We start from the raw sequence: 7,860 nt of genomic DNA, 5'->3' as shown, positions 1-7,860 counted from the left end.
TAAGTGTCAGACATATTGGTTGACCATTTGGTTTACTGCTCGACCAGTAGCTATTATGCACACTGACTACCAGGGGAGGGATGCGCCAACAAGTAGGTTAGTTTGCTGCTAGGGTCCAGCCAATCAGGACTGGGTGATATGGATGGACATGTCCTGGATCTCTCCTGTGGTCCCTCCCAGGTCAGCCAACCACTCGCAGTCCGTCCCTGGTCGACCAGCTCCAATCGACCACAATCAGGACTGTGCGAGACAGCCCCAATCCAGGGCAGGCCAAGAGACCAAACCTGTGCACGAATTCATGAACCAGGCCTCTAGTTTGAATAAAAACCTGATAATTTCCTTTCTCTGTACCTAGTTAACACCCATATCCCTGCGCATGCCCCCCTCCCCACACCTCACCATAGATCTGTGCACAGAAATTGACATGGATTTCTTTCCTCCCCTAGGTCTCCACAGCTTCTTACCCACTTCAGGTTTCAAAATATCCTTTGCTATCTATCTTTTTCTACAATGTTCAAAGGGAATGGAACAAGGACTGTTCCTTGGTCTCTACTTGCCTACATCCCACCCACCCCAAACCAAGGTTCTTGGGCCAGAAACAGAAAATCATGTTCCAACCCTGCAATTCTCATGCAGGCCCGTTTTGTGTGGGGGGCCTGAACTTTGGACAGAGCCAGGTGTACCAACAGGCTACCCGTGGTTGAATACCAACACTTAAATCACTTGTGTCCCCTTTCCTGTGAAACACAAAGGAAGGTGCTTCCAGACAGTCCTTTGCATTCCTATTGGCATAATGAAGGTTTCCAAGCCATCAGCCAGCTTCCCTAGAAAAGTTATCCCATCACATGTGCAGAGCAGGGGGGTGTTCCTTAGCTGTGCTGCCAGGCGGCAGGCTAGCTTTGCAGGGAGATGGGAGGAAATGATGGCTGTGGTAGTGGAGTCACAGGCAGCCTTTTGTGGGAAGAGTAAACTGCATCACTCTCCCAAGGCTCTGAGGTTGCTGTGCAAGAGGGAACACCAGGACACTGAGTGCCTTGGGGCAGGGCGGGGGCAGCGGCTTAGTGCTGAGCCTAAGAGAGAAAACTAGAGTTAACAGCCCTTTGAAAGAACAAGTTCTGTGCAGGATGGAGGTTATAAGTGTTGAAGGCCTGAACCGGGGTGTGCACTGCACATACCTAGAGGACGCTGGGCCAGGGGAGGGCTGGGCCAGGGGAGAGCATGGCCACCAGAGGCTAGCCTCCTCTGGAAGGAGGTCTGCATGCTCTCTCTTGCAGGCCATCCCACTCAGCCCTGAGCTTGAGTTCCTCATCTGTAATGTAAACGGATACCGGCAAACGTCCCTGCACTATAGACAGACTATCGTGGTCTCTTCTTTTAGACCTGGCGGCCCCCAGAAGAAAAAAAGGTACTTTGCTTGGAGAGCAGCATAAAATGATGACACTGGCTCTCCATCATTTTCACCCTTTTACTACCAGACCCCTCAACCAGTGAGTTCTTGTAGAGAACAACATTCAGTCAACTAAGCCACTCTGCCCAACCACAATTAAAGGAGCTTCATTTGCCAGCTGTTACTCCAAATTAAAAGTTCACCTGATAAGAACTCAATGCTTTTTAAAAAGTAGGCCTTGCCTCTTCACTCTCCTAACCTCATTTGCCCCTACCTTGGCAGTTCCACTGAAGGAGGCCATCAGGAGAAAAGCAAAGGTACAACTGCTTCCTTCCAACGAGTGAGTCTTCTGCAACACGGCTCAGGAGACCCTCTCCTTACACTGGATTCGAGCAGCATCAAACCCAGTGTTCCCCGTTAGTGTTCTCCAGCAGAATTGGAATTCTTTCCAGGTTGTGCAAGGGGACAAGGAATGATAATAGGCTTTCCTGGGCTGCTGGGGGTAGGGATGAAAGGGAGAGGAGCCTCTTTATGGCCTTGATGGAATCTCTTCTCATATTTCTTTCAGCCAGAAAAACCTGTGGGACAGAATATTTCCCCAATCTCCTCCACAAAAGGGAAGGAAGGTGAACGGGTGTGGAGCATATTGGACGGAGTTTTGATGGTCACCTTCCCATATGCCCTGTGAGTAGCCTTTTGGCTGATTCCCTTTGAGTCCAGTGTTCAGCCTGAACTGGTCAGCTTGAATGGAGCTCACCCTGTCTGGAAACACACTGCTCCCTCACTGGGGACAGACCCCGTCCAATCTTGCTCATATTTGTGGTCCCAAAGGGGCAGGGTAGTGATGAGGATGGGAAGATGGTGGGAATAGAGGAGAAGGTATGGGTCAGTGCAAACTCACCCTGGGCACTTGGGACATTTCTGTGATGTGCAGGGCCTATTGACAGTGACTCTAGGAGGTCATCTCATGAAAGGAGTGCTCCTTGTCATTGAGTTAAAATGACACTTCCTTCAGAATTTCCAAACATACACTACTAGTTCCATATGGCACACAAACAAACACATGCTGAGAATTTACCTCTTTATTAATAACACAACTGCAGAGGAGGTGAGGGTGGCATACGTGGCATGGGAGTCGGTGGCACCAGAAAAACTGACGTCCACTCAGGCTTCTGAACAAGGATGGCATTCTAGGATTCTCCAACACTGTAAATATAGGTGGTTCAGGGAAGCGGGTGGTGCATTCCTCAGCACTGATATCTCTCATTCCTCCCATCCTTGGCCCTCCAGTTCTTAAACTAAACCTGCAATGGCAAAGGAAAAGGGATTGGTTTAGCATATGGAAAAATTAGTGTCATCTTAGAAAAAAATCACAACATGCAACATTATATGCTATTGAGACAACTGCATCAGAAGCTATTTACTTATTGCTAAAATACTGCAGCAAAGTTGACACCACCTTAGCCTTCATCTCAACCTTGGTGTGCAATGGTTATGTTCCAAGGACTGCAACAGGCTTATTGCTCCCCAATTTTAATATTCTAATGGCTTTTGCCAGGTGTTGCATGCAGGTCTAACCTGAATTGCACCATTGCTTGGTAAGAAGATAATGAAAGATCTGCATCCTGACAGCCGTCAGTCCTTCAGGTGACTTCTGCCCTCTGCTCACTAGGGATAGTGTCACATTATGTGCGGGGAGGGATACGTTCATGTGAATAATGGGCTTTACTTTCTGTCATATTGACTTTAAAGGCTCCCTATTTGTAATCATATCTTCTGTGTGCAGGAAATAATTAATGGGACGGAACATATTGGCTTTTTAGATGGTTTCCTTCAGGAATGTCTAGGGGTCATTAGTCCTCTGAAACCTCTTGAGAGTTAGAAAGTGCTCCAGCAAGGAAGGCTAGTCATAGGGTCCCATGGGGTGTGTGGCTTGTCTACTCGGGCATGAGAGTCACTGAAAACCCTAAACACGGCCTTGGCTTTTTATCCCATGGTGTTAAACACTGTTGAGCCCAACTCAACCAACCTCCAATTGGCTAAAACTCTCAAAAGTATACCTGGTTGAGCAAAGTTTACTGGAAAGAGGCATACCATTTTAACTGTTGTCAATTCCTTTTTAAAAAAATCTTTACCTGAGAATATATTTCTACTAGTATTGATAGAGAGAAAGAGAGAGAGAGAGAGAGAGAGAGAGAGAGAGAGAGAGAGAGAGAGATCTGAAGAGAAGCGGTGATGGGAGTGAGAAACATTGATCCATTGCCTGCTGTACAAATCACATCTCGGATGAAACCCGCTAGGTAGCTATATGCCCTGAGGAGAAATCAAACCCTCACTCCTTTTGCTGCACGCCATCATGTTCCAACAACCTGAGCAACTTGGCCAGGGCAAAACTATTATTAATGATTCACACTCCACACTTGTCCACTGCACAAAACCTTTGCGCTCAGGACCAGGTCATCTCACTCTGCTCTCCCTACCATTCCAGGGCCCTGGACCAGAGCTCCTGCTGTCCACCATAGCAGATTATCCTAGGCGCTGCTACTCAACCAGGAGTCCCAATCCCATCTCTTATTCATAAGACAGGAGATGGAATAGGCAATCCAGAATTATAATAAACTACCAGGTGGTAAGATCACAAATATTTTCCTCCCTGAATATCTGTAAACTCTTCCGACAAACAAACAAAACTGTCAGACTATCTTCTCAGTGTCCTAGTTAATGGGGTTTATATTGCATTCAAATACTTTAAGTTTTCTAAGTACACATGTTAAGTGACATAAAGGGCCATCTCTCCTGCTTGAGACCTTGTCTTCTCCCACCCCTATTAGGAATAGTGGTCTTTGTGCTGGGTGGATATATAGTCTAAACAAGCTTTGGGGGAATCCAGATAGACCAGTGGTCACATCTCCATTAATGTAAACAAAGCACATAGTAGCTATGGCATGGGCTCATAGTGGGTCTGTATGCCCAGTACGTGTTTCACAAAGCTGTTCTCTTAGCAAAGGCAAGGAGGAAACCCCTGCAGTAAACTTCCTGTGGAAATTCATGCTGTAGGGTTTGGAAATGGATGAGAGCACTGTTTCCCCCAGTTTGTTTCTTGAGGCTCCTATTCCCTTCTCAGTGCCATTGAGAGAGCAGGGTGGAAGCCCAGGGAAGGGGTAAAGCAGGTCACGGAGCCTCAAGTTCTTTCTTTCCTTCTGCGTCTGCGTTGCCAGCCTGAGAAAGTGCTCCCAGCCTCCTCCCGAACTTTCCAACTGAGCCAGGCCTGTGGCCCAGTCTGTGGTGTCAGGCTGCCAGATCTCAGTGGTCTGCCTGGTTGGGCTGCAGCCCATCTCCATCACTGCACTCACACATGCATGTGTAGCGAGCCTCCGGAACCCATCCTGATTGTCTTCACTTTCCTTTGGACGATTATCACTTTGATGCAACCTTTTTTATAAAAAAAATCTTTCTAACTTTTTATTAAAACCTTTTATTGATTTTTTACAGAGAGGAAGGGGAAGGGATAGAGAGTTAGAAACATCGATGAGAGAAACATTGATCAGCTGCCTCCTGCACACCCCCTACTGGGGATGTGCCCGCAACCCAGGTATATGCCTTTGACCAGAATCAAACCTGGGACCCTTCAGTCTGCAGGCCGACACTCTTTCCACTGAGCCAAACAAGTTAGGGCTTCATGCAACTTTCAATCCCATGACTTACCAAAAAGTCATCACATCCTGCAAGAGTAGTAAACAGTATTTGAAATTCACGCAGTACAAATCTATCTGAAATGGGGGCCACTAAACAAATTCCACAAAACTGGAGCGTTAAAAACAATAACATATAAATGAAAAAAAATTCTTAGATGTTAACAATTCCTCATGAGAATGTTCACTTATGCATTACATAAATTAATAATATTGAGTTTGTCTGGGATCTGAAAGGTCTATTTTGACTTTATGTAACTCTTTTCTAACCTGCTCACCCTTCCTAGCTCAATTCATATTACTTTCAGCTCATTTGTTTCATTCTGCACACAGCATTCCAAAGCTAGTAAACATCCCCCACCATTCTCAGCATGTGATTATTCTTAGTAAAGTTTTCAGATTGATACGTCAACATTTTCAATATGGGTTTGCACTCTTTACAGAGCCTTACCAAACACTTAAAAACAAAATGAGGAGACTCAGGAAAAAACAAAATGAGGAGACTCGGGAAAGCTATCTTCCCCTACCAGTCTCAGCTTAATTAAACATAAGTGGTTCATATAAAGTTGTGATTTTCAAACATTTTATCTCATGGTGCACAAAGTAAATACTAAAGTTCTGTGGAATGCCACAAAATATATTGTATGTTTTGCCAATCAGACAAAAATAGGTTTAATTTTTATTCATTCACACTGTACAGCTATTGTATTGGCCATTAAATACAATATTTAATACATTCATCACAGGGGCTCAACTAGAGACTTAATTTAAAAAACAGACACAAAACAAATGTGACACCACAGCTTCAGATAGAGTCCTACACAGAAATCAAGGCAAGGACAGACGATCCAAGGAAAAAGTAAAAAGGCAGCACAAGGAGACAGGCTGGGCAGCCCAGCTCAGGGCTCTTGGCTGGAGACCTGCTCTGCGTAGTTTTCCTGTAGGTACTTCTTGAAGGCTGTGGGGTTTTGCCAGAGCTCTGCAGCACATGTGTCAGTTTTGTATATGACAATGTAAGTGAAAACAGGTCAGTGTCCTGGACTAAACAGTCAGATACTGCAGGTTTTAAAATTTGTTGTGGCACACAGGTTGAACTTCGCCGATATAGAATGTTCCCTGGATAAGTTACTCCATCATCCCAATGATATAAATGTCTTGATTTAGCTAAGAGCTTGAGCTTGGCTTTAAATAATTTGGTGCCATTTGACCCTCTTATAAGCTGCTCCTCTGTGTCATAATCTGAATTCTTCCAAATTCAGGCTGAACCCCCATGTGACTCCTCATTGAAGTGCTCCTTAAAGGATACCTGTGCTAGGAGTTGCACTGTATTGAAAGTACTGATGGGGCTCCAGGCAGGCTGCCCCTAAATATGCCCATGTGGCATACTGGTTGTTTTTAATAAAAGTTACTTGAGAAAACGCTTGAGAAGAACCCTCTGAGTTTCTTCTCTCTGCACCGGGAGTTACACATCCTCATCGCCAACGATAGGGAATTCAGGACCCAGAGGCCTATACAAATAAGTCTCATTAATTCTTTACTAATTTATTCCCTAAACCAAACTCTGCTTAGATTCTTCACTGATTAAGCACCAACACCTTAGTCTCTTTGTTTTATCCATTCCTCACAGATATATTGTTTCTTTGTCTGCAAAGTATATAAGCCACCTGCTTGGGACATTTCCTTAAGTCCCTTTTCTGTGAGAACACCATAAATACGTATTAAATTCTTTTTCTCTTGTTAATGTGTCTTGCCTCACTGCACTTCTTAGACTAACCAGAAGAACTAAGAAGGGAAGGGAATAATTTCCTCTCTCCACAGTAACCATATATGTACATGGTTATAGACATAATGAACTATATGTTTGTAAACAATATATATTTAATCTTTTACCCAGACTGGGCAAGACAGTTCATTCTCTAGTTTTCCTTTAAGAAACTGTGTTCTCGGCGGTTACAGGCGTGTTCTCTGAGTTCACGTCTCTGCCAGCACTGCCCCGATGGCCTCCCAAAACCACAACCCAGCTGCCCCAGCGTCACCGCAGCTGGTAAAGGAGCCGAATCCAGAGGGGGCGCCACCTGGACCAAGTGGGCAAGCGGTTACAGCAGGAGCTGATGACCCTCATGACATCTGGCGACAAAGGAATTTCTGCCTTCCCTGAATCAACCTTTTCAAATGGGTGGGGACCATCCATGGAGCAGCTGGCACTATACCAAGACTTGAGGTATAAACTCTCCCTAGAGTTCCCCAGTGGCTACCCGAACAACACACCCACGGTGAAATTCCTCTCGCCCTGTACCACCCCAACGTAGACACCCAGGGTAACATCTGCCTGGACATCCTCAAGGACAAGTGGTCTGCCCTGTATGACGCCAGGACCATCCTGCTCTCCACCCAGAGCCTGCTAGAGAACCCAACATCGATAGTGCATTGAACACATGTGCTGCAGAGCTCTGGCAAAACCCACAGCCTTCAAGAAGTACCTACAGGAAAACTACGCAGAGCAGGTCTCCAGCCAAGAGCCCTGAGCTGGGCTGCCCAGCCTGTCTCCTCGTGCTGCCTTTTTACTTTTTCCTTGGATGGTCTCTCCTTGCCTTGATTTCTGTATTGGACTCTATCTGCAGCTGTGGTGTCACATTTTTTTGTGTCTGTTTTTTAAATTAACTCTCTGGTTGAGCCCCTGTGATGAATATATTAGAGAAATACATTTTGAATTAAAAGAAAAGAAATTGTTTTCTCACTCGTAACGGGAAATAACCGTAAGCTGGAGTTTACATATCCCAT

At 45.4% G+C, this 7,860-nt stretch overlaps 1 pseudogene across 1 annotated transcript; it reads left to right on the top strand.

Moving 5' to 3' along the window:
• The first annotated feature begins 7,035 nt into the window (after window positions 1–7,035).
• Window positions 7,036–7,604, top strand: LOC308511280 (ubiquitin-conjugating enzyme E2 C-like; annotated as a pseudogene). The gene has a single exon. The product of its transcript is annotated as a ubiquitin-conjugating enzyme E2 C-like (transcript).
• The last annotated feature ends 256 nt before the right edge of the window (window positions 7,605–7,860 follow it).

The sequence above is a fragment of the Myotis nattereri genome, assembly GCF_964212035.1.
Source record: "Myotis nattereri genome assembly, chromosome: X".
NCBI classification, from domain to species: domain Eukaryota; kingdom Metazoa; phylum Chordata; class Mammalia; order Chiroptera; family Vespertilionidae; genus Myotis; species Myotis nattereri.
Note: the sequence above shows the minus strand (reverse complement) of the source record. Positions and strands in the feature narration are given on the sequence as shown.